This window comes from Rhamphochromis longiceps, linkage group LG23 (assembly GCF_057381845.1).
Source record: "Rhamphochromis longiceps isolate RC_006_pf linkage group LG23, R_longiceps_female_GT1.1, whole genome shotgun sequence".
NCBI classification, from domain to species: domain Eukaryota; kingdom Metazoa; phylum Chordata; class Actinopteri; order Cichliformes; family Cichlidae; genus Rhamphochromis; species Rhamphochromis longiceps.
The window spans coordinates 36,863,300-36,875,921 of record NC_140578.1 but is presented as its reverse complement, the minus strand read 5'-3'; positions in this window follow the sequence as shown (position 1 = coordinate 36,875,921).

Here is a 12,622-nt window from a genome sequence, read left to right as displayed (position 1 = left end):
CACCTAGTATGTATATATATATATATATATATATATATATATATATATATATATATATATATATATATATATATAACACCCAGCACGACCCTGCAGGTGGTTTTATCCTTCAAGCTCCCAGTCCTCTACCAGAGGCCTGGGAGCTTGAGGGTCCTGCGCAGTATCTTAGCTGTTGTTATTCCCGGGATCTGCTGGAGCCACTCGCCTAGCTTGGGAGTCACCGCACCTAGTGCTCCGATTACCACGGGGACCACTGTTACCTTCACCCTCCACATCCTCTCGAGCTCTTCTCTGAGCCCTTGGTATTTCTCCAGCTTCTCGTGTTCCTTCTTCCTGATATTGCTGTCATTCGGAACCGCTACATCGATCACTACGGCCGTCTTCTTCTGTTTGTCTACCACCACTATGTCCGGTTGGTTAGCCACCACCATTTTGTCCGTCTGTATCTGGAAGTCCCACAGGATCTTAGCTCGGTCATTCTCCACCACCCTTGGGGGCATCTCCCATTTTGACCTTGGGACTTCCAGGTTATAATCGGCACAGATGTTCCTGTACACTATGCCGGCCACTTGGTTATGGTGTTCCATGTATGCCTTGCCTGCTAGCATCTTGCACCCTGCTGTTATATGCTGGATAGTCTCTGGGGAATCTTTACACAGCCTGCACCTGGGGTCTTGCCTGGTGTGATAGACCCCAGCCTCTATGGATCTTGTACTCAGCGCTTGTTCTTGTGCTGCCATGATTAGTGCCTCTGTGCTGTCTTTCAGTTCAGCTTTGTCCAGCCACTGGTAGGATTTCTGGATATCAGCCACCCCCTATATCTGCCGGTGGTACATACCGTGCAGGGGCCTGTCCTTCCATGATGGTTCCTCGTCTCCCTCCTCTGTCTTGGGTTTCTGCTGCCTGAGGTATTCACTGAGCACTTGGTCAGTTGGGGCCATCTTCCCAATGTATTCTTGGATGTTTGTTGTCTCATCCTGGACTGTGGTGCTGACACTCACTAGTCCCCGGCCCCCTTCCTTCCGCTTAGCGTACAGCCTCAGGGTGCTGGACTTGGGGTGAAACCCTCCATGCATGGTAAGGAGCTTTCTTGTCTTTATGTCAGTGGCTTCTATCTCCTCCTTTGGCCAGCCTAATACCCCAGCAGGGTACCTGATCACGGGCAGGGCGTAGGTGTTGATGGCCCGGATCTTGTTCTTACCATTCAGCTGACTCCTCAGGACTTGCCTGACCCTCTGCAGGTACTTGGTGGTTGCAGCTTTTCTAGCAGCCTCTTCATGGTTCCCATTTGCCTGCGGGATCCCCAGGTACTTGTAACTGTCCTCTATGTTTGCAATGTTGCCTTCTGGTAGTATATATATATATGTATGTGTGTGTGTATATATATACATACTAGGTGCGGTGACTCCAAAGCTAGGCGAGTGGCTCCAGCAGATCCCGGGAAAAAAATCGGAGATCTCTCTCCAGAAGAGCGCAGTCCTAGGAACAGCTAAGATACACTGGATAGTAGTGGTTAGACTAAACACCTTTGGAGCAGAGGATCGCAAGTTCGATTCCTGCCTGGGGCGTCTGTATCCAGTAAGGGTCCTACAGCTAGACCTCCTATGCTAAGCGAGCCTACCGCAGATATGAGCAAGATAGATAAATATGAAGGCATGCCGGCTCGGACGTCGCCCGGATCAACAAGGTCCGCGTCAGGTGTTGAGAAACCAGGGCACCCTGACGACAAGTGGGCTACTGGAACAAGAAGGCATCGGTGGGCAAGAGACGAAAACAGGGCGTTGTTGGAATGCTACTACGCAAGTAACCCTGGTGGAAGGGGCTACATGAATAGGATGAGGGACCTATGGATTCTTCGATACCCAACATCCACAATGATGGCGAAACAACTAGTAGCTCAGCGTTCCAACATTCGAAAGAAGGGACTGCTATCACAGCTAGAAATTGACGAGGTACAACATAAATGCTACGGCAAGGAGGAGTCAGGACGCCAGGTCAGGGGGGAGATATCATCACCCCCACCCGAGATTGGGTACATAGCCCCAAGTGCAATAGGAAAAGTATCCTTGAGTGCAAGATGAACTGACCTGAAAAATAGGATCATGGCCAAGCTTGAAACCTGGATCCCCCGTAGCCGGTTACCAAGATTACGTGAAGTACCCTCAGAAGGTCTGCTAGATGATGTTAATGCAGCACTACGGACGATACCTACAACCACGATTACCGACACTAACAAGCTGATCTACAATACGGCAGCAGTGATCAGTGAGATGCTTGGCTACAAGTTGAACAGCCACAAGGGGCAGTACCCTCCATGGAGAAGGAGGCTAGAGGGCAAGATCAAAGTAGCACGGAGGGAGGTTAGCCAACTAACGGAGTTGCAGAAAGGTGCGACAAAGAAGGTGCATAAGAAATACAGCAAGCTGTCCATACCTGAGGCCTTGGAAACTGCCAAGCAAAAACTCACAGCCTTGGCCAGCCGCTTGAGGAGGTACACCAGAGAGATAGAAGGCAGGAGAATAAACCAGCTGTTCTCCACAGAACCAGCAAAGGTGTACTCTCAGTGGCAAGGGAACAATAAGAGAACAGCACCACCAAGGCTGGAGACGGAGCAATACTGGAAGAGCATATGGGAGAAGGATGCAACCCATAACGGCAATGCTCAGTGGCTAGTGGATCTGAGGGCAGACCACAGCGACCTCCCTGAACAGGGTCCAGTAACCATCACAGTGGTAGATATCCAAGAAAGGGTCTCCAGTATGAAGAGTTGGACAGCACCAGGGCCCGACATGGTTCACGCCTACTGGCTGAGAAAGCTGACTGCACTCTATGAGCGTCTGGCAGCACAAATGAACCAGCTGCTAGTTAACGAGAGACACCCGGAATGGCTAACCGAAAGTCAAATGGTCCTGATCCCCAAGGACCCCAAGAAGGGACCGGTCCCATCCAACTACCGACCAATAACCTGCCTCAGTACTACATGGAAGCTCCTGTCAGGCATCATATCGGCTAAGATGAACAGGCTCATGGGTCAATACATGAGTGGGGCACAGAAAGGGATTGGCAAGAATACCAGAGGCGCAAAACACCAGCTACTGGTAGAGAGAACAGTCAGCTGAGACTGCAAGACCAGACTGACCAACCTGTGCACTGCCTGGATTGATTACAAGAAGGCCTATGACTCAATGCCCCACAGCTGGATACTGGAATGCCTAGAATTGTACAAGATCAATGGGACCCTAAGAGCCTTCATCAGGAACTCAATGGGGATGTGGCGTACAACACTAGAGGCCAACTCCAAGCCCATAGCACAAGTCACCATCAAGTGCGGGATCTACCAAGGAGATGCTCTGTCCCCACTGCTGTTCTGCATAGGCCTGAACCCCCTCAGTGAGATCATTAACAAGACTGGCTACGGATACCGACTACAGAACGGAGTAGTGTTCAGCCACCTCCTGTACATGGATGACATCAAGCTGTATGCCAAGAGTGAACGACACATCGATTCACTGATCCACACTACCGGGCTATACAGCAATGACATTGGAATGTCGTTCGGACTGGAGAAGTGTAGTCGAATGGTAACAAAGAAAGGGAAGGTAGTCAGAACTGAGGGGATTGAACTACCAGAAGGCAACATTGCAGACATAGAGGACAGTTACAAGTACCTGGGGATCCCGCAGGCGAATGGGAACCATGAAGAGGCCGCTAGAAAGGCTGCAACCACCAAGTATCTGCAGAGGGTCATGCAAGTCCTGAGGAGTCAGCTGAATGGTAAGAACAAGATCCTGGCCATCAACACCTATGCCCTGCCCGTGATCAGGTACCCTGCTGGGGTAATAGGCTTGCCAAAGGAGGAGATAGAAGCCACTGACATAAAGACAAGAAAGCTCCTTACCATGCATGGAGGGTTTCACCCCAAGTCCAGCACCCTGAGGCTGTACGCTAAGCGGAAGGAAGGGGGCCGGGGACTGGTGAGTGTCGGCACCACAGTCCAGGATGAGACAACGAACATCCAAGAATACATTGAATACCTCAGGCAGCAGAAACCCAAGAAAGAGGAGGGAGACGAGGAACCATCATGGAAGGACAGGGCCCTGCACGGTATGTACCACTGGCAGATAGAGGAGGTGGCTGATATCCAGAAATCCTACCAGTGGCTGGACAAAGCTGGACTGAAAGACAGCACAGAGGCACTAATCATGGCAGGAAAAGAACAAGCTCTGCGTACAAGATCCATAGAGGCTGGGGTCTATCACACCAGGCAAGACCCCAGGTGCAGGTTGTGTAAAGATGCCCCAGAGACAATCCAGCACATAACAGCAGGGTGCAAGATGCTAGCAAGCAAGGCATACATGGAACGCCATAACCAAGTGGCCGGCATAGTGTACAGGAACATCTGTGCCGAGTATAACCTGGAAGTCCCAAGGTCAAAATGGGAGATGCCCCCAAGGGTGGTGGAGAATGATCGAGCTAAGATCCTGTGGGACTTCCAGATACAGACGGACAAAATGGTGGTGGCTAACCAACCGGACATAGTGGTGATAGACAAACAGAAGAAGACGGCCGCAGTGATCGATGTAGCGGTTCCGAATGACAGCAATATCAGGAAGAAGGAACACGAGAAGCTGGAGAAATACCAAGGGCTCAGAGAAGAGCTCGAGAGGATGTGGAGGGTGAAGGTAACAGTGGTGCCCGTGGTAATTGGAGCACTAGGTGCGGTGACTCCCAAGCTAGGCGAGTGGCTCCAGCAGATCCCGGGAACAACATCTGAGATCTCTGTCCAGAAGAGCGCAGTCCTGGGAACAGCTAAGATACTGCGCAGGACCCTCAAGCTCCCAGGCCTCTGGTAGAGGGGCATGCTGGGTTTTTTTTTTTTATATATGTATATGTATATATATATATATATATATATATATATATATATATATACACACACATATATGTTTGTGTATATATACATATACGACCCCCACATACACATATATGTATGTGGGGGTCTGGGGGTGCTCCGCCCCCCGGTCTGGGGTGCTGGCCGTGCCTTGGGGGCTTGGGTCCTGGCTGTTGTGTTGCTGGAGCAGTGGGCGGGTGGGTGCAGGGGGGCTCAGCCCCAGTGCAGTGGACCTCTGGTGCATCGGCCCAACTAGTGGGCTCTCTAACTGGTGGGGAGGTTGTTATGTCTTTGCAGGTGGTCTCCTCACTACAGGAGCTCACTCTGCAGGTGGGGGGAGAGATATAGGAGAGGTGGAGAATGAACTCAACCTGGGTGTCTATTGTCTTGTGTAGTTTGGGAGATAATTGGATGATGGGGTGGGTGCAGTTTTCTCTGGGGTGGAGTCAGGTGGGGCTGGGCGGTGCTGCTGCTGCGGGCCCCGGTCCGAAAGGGGCCTGGGCCCCCTTGTCCTGGTGGGTTCCAGAGATTGGGGGTGCCTACTGGGGTCAGCGGGGGAGCTGGCCCCAGGGAGGGGCCGCTTGCCCCTCCCTTTCTTCCCTCCCCATCCTCAGCTGTCTCCCTATTCCCGCTCTACCACACCCACCCACACACGCAGAGCTTGGGGTGCAGGTATGTCACCAGGGTGCAGGGGAGGCACTCCCCCTCTGCCCCCTTCTGGCCGCCTGTGCCTCAATTTTATTCTTCAACCTAGACATCCACATTACTCACACTCTCACATAACACATACATATAGGGCCTTGGGGGTGGGCATGTTTTACAGCATCCAGTAGATGGTCGGTGTATTCCAACCCACCTCTGGCGCTGGTACCCTACCCTCAATTTTAAATGCATATAGACCCTAAGGGTTTTCGGGAGGAGCCGTGCTGCTCTCTGAGAGGAAGCAAGTACCATGCTCTCCTGAGTTTTAAATGCACCCTCTGATGGTCATCGTCAAAATAGGGACCCTTTTGGGTCCCCTTGGATTTTTGATTCTCAATATATCAGTCATTTTAAAGACTAGTTGCATGAAACTTGGCTAGGAGTTGCATTTTAGCATTATTTTTAAAATTCATTGATCCCCTCTATGGTGTTGTGTATAGTAAAGGAGATTCACATAAGTGTTACCATCTGTGGTCCTCGTACCATTTTGGGTCCCATTGACTCCCATTATAATCACATATTTTCGATATACTGTAATCCTGACATGTGATAATTTTTTTCTCGTGAATACCTAATGGATCTAAGCCTCAGGCTTCAAAATAAAGGAAAAATATGTTTCGGATCCAATGAGCACAATATTAGGTACAGCACCACCATAGACATTTTCAGTGGTTTTGAATGCAGGACATGGTTATCTTATTATGCAAAATACATGACAATAAAACAGCTGACCACCATAAAATAGTCTCGATGTAGTGGAACTGATATAAGAGAGTGGTGTGAATGTGATTGAGAATATATTTATAATATATATTACGGGTTTCCCCCCCCCCCCCCCCCCCCACCCCCAAAATAAATAAATAAAAAATAAACAGGGGTCTTTATGACAATAAAGCTATAAAAACATAAAAAATATTTACAAATTTATGAAAAACTTTATATCTGTGGTTAGGTCTGAAGTTGTTTAAAAGATCTGATGTGAAAAAAAATGAAAAAACAATTCATAAAATTCATTGCTATATCACCTTTTGGATGGGGACCATTTTGGGTCCCGAGGGATACCAATGGAAGTATATTGCAAAAACTCTTATTGCTCCAAAAATAATAATGCATCCAAATCAATTCTATTCTGAATTCTTTACCTATCCAAGGCTCTAATAACCTCATGCCAAGTAGTTCCATTTGCAACTCATTTTTTGAAAATATTGCATATTATGGTTTTTTACCCCCCAAAATAAAAAATAAACAGGGGTCTTTATGACAATAAAGCCATAAAAACCTAAAAAATATGAAAAAAATTATGAAAAACTTTATATCAGTGGATAGGTCTGAAGTTGTTTAAAAGATCTGGTGTGAAAAAAACTGGAAAAAAAATTCATAAAATCCATTGCTATATCACCTTTTGGATGGGGACCATTTTGGGTCCCGAGGACCATAAAAGGGTGTAAATTTGAAAAACTCTTATTGCTCCAAAAATAATAATGCATCCAAATCAATTCTATTCTGAATTCTTTACCTATCCAAGGCTCTAATAACCTCATGCCAAGTAGTTCCATTTGCAACTCATTTTTTGAAAATATTGCATATTATGGTTTTTTACCCCCCAAAGAAAATAAACAGGGGTCTTTATGACAATAAAGCCATAAAAACATAAAAAATATTGAGAAAATTATGAAAAACTTTATATCAGTGGATAGGTCTGAAGTTGTTTAAAAGATCTGGTGTGAAAAAAACTGGAAAAAAAATTCATAAAATCCATTGCTATATCACCTTTTGGATGGGGACCATTTTGGGTCCCGAGGACCATAAAAGGGTGTAAATTTGAAAAACTCTTATTGCTCCAAAAATAATAATGCATCCAAATCAATTCTATTCTGAATTCTTTACCTATCCAAGGCTCTAATAACCTCATGCCAAGTAGTTCCATTTGCAACTCATTTTTTGAAAATATTGCATATTATGGTTTTTTACCCCCCAAAATAAAAAATAAACAGGGGTCTTTATGACAATAACGCCATAAAAACCTAAAAAAATGTAAAAGAAAATTATGAAAAACTTTATATCAGTGGATAGGTCTGAAGTTGTTTAAAAGATCTGATGTGAAAAAAAATGAAAAATTAATTCATATATGATATTGCTATATCACCTTTTGGATGGGGACCCCTTTGGGTCCCAAGGGATACCAATGGATGTATACTGTAAAAACTCTTATTGCTCCAAAAATAATAATGCAGCCAAATCAATTCTGTTATGAATTCTTTACCTATCCAAGGCTCTAATAACCTCATGCCAAGTAGTTCCATTTGCAACTCATTTTTTAAAAATATTGCATATTATGGTTTTTTACCCCCCAAAAAACAGGGGTTTTTATGACAATAAAGCCATAAAAACCTAAAAAATATGAAAAAAATTATGAAAAACTTTATATCAGTGGATAGGTCTGAAGTTGTTTAAAAGATCTGATGTGAAAAAAAATGAAAAAAAAATTCATAAAATCCATTGCTATATCACCTTTTGGATGGGGACCATTTTGGGTCCCGAGGACCATAAAAGGGTGTAAATTTGAAAAACTCTTATTGCTCCAAAAATAATAAAGTATCCAAATCAATTCTGTTATGAATTTTTTACCTATCCAAGGCTCTAATAACCTCATGCCAAGTAGTTCCATTTGCAACTCATTTTTTAAAAATATTGCATATTATGATTTTTTACCCCCCAAAAAACAGGGGTTTTTATGACAATAAAGCCATAAAAACCTAAAAAATATGAAAAAAATTATGAAAAACTTTATATCAGTGGATAGGTCTGAAGTTGTTTAAAAGATCTGATGTGAAAAAAAATGAAAAAACAATTCATAAAATCCATTGCTATATCACCTTTTGGATGGGGACCATTTTGGGTCCCGAGGACCATAAAAGGGTGTAAATTTGAAAAACTCTTATTGCTCCAAAAATAATAAAGTATCCAAATCAATTCTGTTATGAATTTTTTACCTATCCAAGGCTCTAATAACCTCATGCCAAGTAGTTCCATTTGCAAGTCATTTTTTAAAAATATTGCATATTATGATTTTTTACCCCCCAAAAAACAGGGGTTTTTATGACAATAAAGCCATAAAAACCTAAAAAATATGAAAAAAATTATGAAAAACTTTATATCAGTGGATAGGTCTGAAGTTGTTTAAAAGATCTGATGTGAAAAAAAATGAAAAAAAAATTCATAAAATTCATTGCTATATCACCTTTTGGATGGGGACCATTTTGGGTCCCGAGGACCATAAAAGGGTGTAAATTTGAAAAACTCTTATTGCTCCAAAAATAATAATGTATCCAAATCAATTCTGTTATGAATTTTTTACCTATCCAAGGCTCTAATAACCTCATGCCAAGTAGTTCCATTTGCAACTCATTTTTTAAAAATATTGCATATTATGGTTTTTTACCCCCCCAAAAAACAGGGGTTTTTATGACAATAAAGCCATAAAAACCTAAAAAATGAAAAAAAAATTATGAAAAACTTTATATCAGTGGATAGGTCTGAAGTTGTTTAAAAGATCTGATGTGAAAAAAAATGAAAAAAAATTCATAAAATCCATTGCTATATCACCTTTTGGATGGGGACCATTTTGGGTCCCGGCGACCGTGAAAGGGTGTAAATTTTGACGGCTATCCAAGGGTTAAATGCACTTTAGAACAGCACACAGCAACACTACATATGAGCGGACGTAGGGTGGTTTGAGGTATTCACTCACCCCGGTTCTGTTAGCCGTCAGGGCTGGGGGGCTGGGAGGAGGTGCTGGCCGTCAGATTGCGGTCTGGGATGCGGTACCACCCTGCTACTGCAGATAAGGAGGTGGTCTGCTTGCCTCCACCCCAGAGAGAAGGGTTACATCTCCTGGGTGTAGGTGCGGCTTGCCCCTCTGAGGGCGGGGGTACCTGGACCTGGGATATAGAGTATGTTTGGGGAGTGCGACTGTCTGTGCAGCGTCTATTTGTGTCTGTCTACAGTTTGGGTGAGTGCAGAGTATTTGGTTGTGCATATGGGGTGGGAATGCATGTTTGTGTCCACGTGCGCCTGTTCGTCTTTGTCTATATGTCAGGTTGGGTCTTAGACCCAACCTCTCTGGAACCATCTCAGGCCCTCCAAAGTACGGAGGCCTATCTCCCCTCGGTCCTTGTCGTCTGGGGCTGGGCGCTCATGTATGTACCGGCTCACTCCTGGTGGCCGATTGGTGGGGCCTGGCGCCTGTGGCCCGGCTGGGCCCCTTCCGGGGGGTGGGATGCCCTCAAGCCTCTGGGCCTGAAGCTCGGTCCTCTCTGGCACAGCTGGCTGCCGGCAGAGTCCGCGGGCACGCCACTGCAACCCCCTCTGGCCTCTGCTCCGTAGCTGCTGGGTGACCTCTTGTTTGGGGCTCTACTTAGCTCTTCGCAGGAGGGTGGCACGATTCCCCCCTTTTGGTGGCCTTCCTCGGGTCCTTGTACTCTGGGGCCTCTGGATATCTGGGGCCTGGATCTCCTCCATACCTGCTTCATACTCTGGTGGACGGGGCAATGGCTCCCCACACTCCCTAGCAGATCGTTACATGGAGAAACCTTTGGAATACAAGCATGCTGATCCACACAGGTATGCACACAGGTGTACACACGGGTGTTCACAGACGTGGACTACACCCACTGTCTATCTTGCGTGCTACACAATATCGCTTAATATTTAGTATCTACTGTTATCTAGTGCTAGCTAGTTTATTGTGATGGTGCTGTTTTTTTATTATGTTGCTCTTTTTTGTTTGCTTTCTCTTCTGTTTTTTTTCTCCATACAGGTGATCCAGGTGTTTTGTTTGTTTTTCTTTCTTTCTTCCCCCCTTTCTCACTGTCTCTTCTCCCCTTTGGTTTTCTTTCTCTCCCTCTCTTTCTTTCATTCTATCTCCCTGTCCTATCCCCCAGTCATGTCTGTCCCGTTTGTAGCAACCAAAAATAAAATAAATTCATAATTATAATAAAGGTGTCATGGTCCTGGGTCTCCTGACCCAGCGTTTTTAGTTCCTTGTGATGTTTGTATTATTGTACTTGTGTGAGTTATTCTATGGTTTCTAGTTTCGATCCCTTGCCCTTCATGTTTCTCTGTGTCCCCTCTGTTCTGTGTAGTCTGTGTCTGCATGTTTGAGTTCCCCTCTGTGTCTCTCAGTTCTTAGAGTCCTCTACCTTATGGTTTATGTCTCTGTGTTTCTTAGTTGCTGTCTCCACTGTGTCAAGTTTGCGTCTCTGTGTGATACTTCCTGTTTTACTTTGATGGTCCGTGTCTTATGTGAATGCGTCCTGCTTTGCTTGTCTCGTCAGTCCTGATTTCTCCCAGCTGTGCCCTCCTTCTGTGTCTCATTCCCCTCGTTACTTCCCAGTGTATTTAAACCCTGTGTTTCTCTGAGTCAGTGTCGCGTCGTCCCTCATGCTGTGTGGATCTCCCTGTGGCTCTCTGTGAGTTCTTAGTTCGTTGTTTCCCAGTTTAGTTTAGGTTACTTTGTATGTTTGTCTTACAAGCAAATAAAGCTGTGATTTTTGAGTTCATCCCCTGAGTCCGTGAGTCTTGCATTTTGGGTCCAACTCCTGCCTGCCGCACAGCGATTCATGACAAAAGGTCAATCAAATGGACCAATATGGCAAGGCCATGATGATCCACTTGGTAAAATAAATCCGCTTGGCATCTTTCTTGGCCTTAAGACAACAATTCTGATGGCTAAAGATCCAAACGGGACACAAAAAAAAAAAAAAAAAAAAGATATTTACTTTAATTACAGATAGAACCAAGCAGGGCAAAGATGTTTTGATGGGGGAAGCAAATTGCAGTGACGTGGCTCAGACTTGTTTGTCAAATCTTAACTCAAGGTGTCCAACTCATGGTTTCACCAGTTCTTTAATTAAACAGACATTCTGCAGCAAGAAAACAATTAAACAGATTCTTGGACTATCTCAAAGACAGGGTTTCATTTCCTCTTGAAATGTAATCCCAAGAGTAAATCCCTTTCTTTAATTTTTCTGTCATTTAAATAAGTCTGGTCTACAGTAGATGTTAAAGTGTGAATGCTCAGTCCTCACTGCACAGCACATTAAAATGCGCCTCGCCTCTTGTCACAAATCTCACCTGTAAAGCTGCCAGTAAATAGTTCATTTCACTTTCGCTACACGCACAAACATCCTGACAGTTTTTCTTTGTTGACAAGTGCGTTACTATCAACTACATGCAAATCAAACAGAGACAGGTGTCTCTGAATTGGATGTGAGCATAAACTTCATCCTTCTTTAATTTGTGGCTGCAGAAATGTTTTCAGTTTGGTAAGGGTCCAAGTGCGTTCAAACAAGCATCGTTTCCAGTAGTTAATCAGGCAGAGACAATCAGTCGGAACAATTAATGTACATTTTCTGACATTTGTTTTCATTTTAAAATATGTTAAACAGAGAATGGAAAAAAAAAAAAGCAATCAGGAAAGAAAGGGATAGCAGGAAAAGGAAGGTTACCCTTAAAATTGAGTCATCTGGAGACTCAGCCAGGCTCTGAGGGTTTGAATCAGAGTATGATATACTTTACTACTTTTCACTTGCGTTTTTAAGGGGCTTTAACCTTTGGGAGGCTCACTTCCCTGCAAATGGGATTTGAAATGAGTGTGTGTAATGAGATCAAAGAGATAATGACAGCATTATGAATAAGTTATATGCCCTAACAAGCAGTCTGTCTGTGCATGCGTTTAATGTATTTGTGAGGCAGTATCATCATTTCGCAGGTACCTTAGGACATTTCAGGCAGCTACCTATTATGCGTTTTAATTGTGTTATCTTTCACAGAGGTAGGCTTTTGTTGATGAGATGTTCTACAATTTATTTTAAGAGAAGAGCAGAAATGCTACAATCCAAAACCTAATTCTGTGAGACAAATTTAGAAAAAATAAAAAGTGATGTCCTTTTTCTAATACTGTTCTCCAAGACTTAAGTAAGAAGGCAATAAACTTTAATGGACACTTGAGGAGATGCAATTCCATAC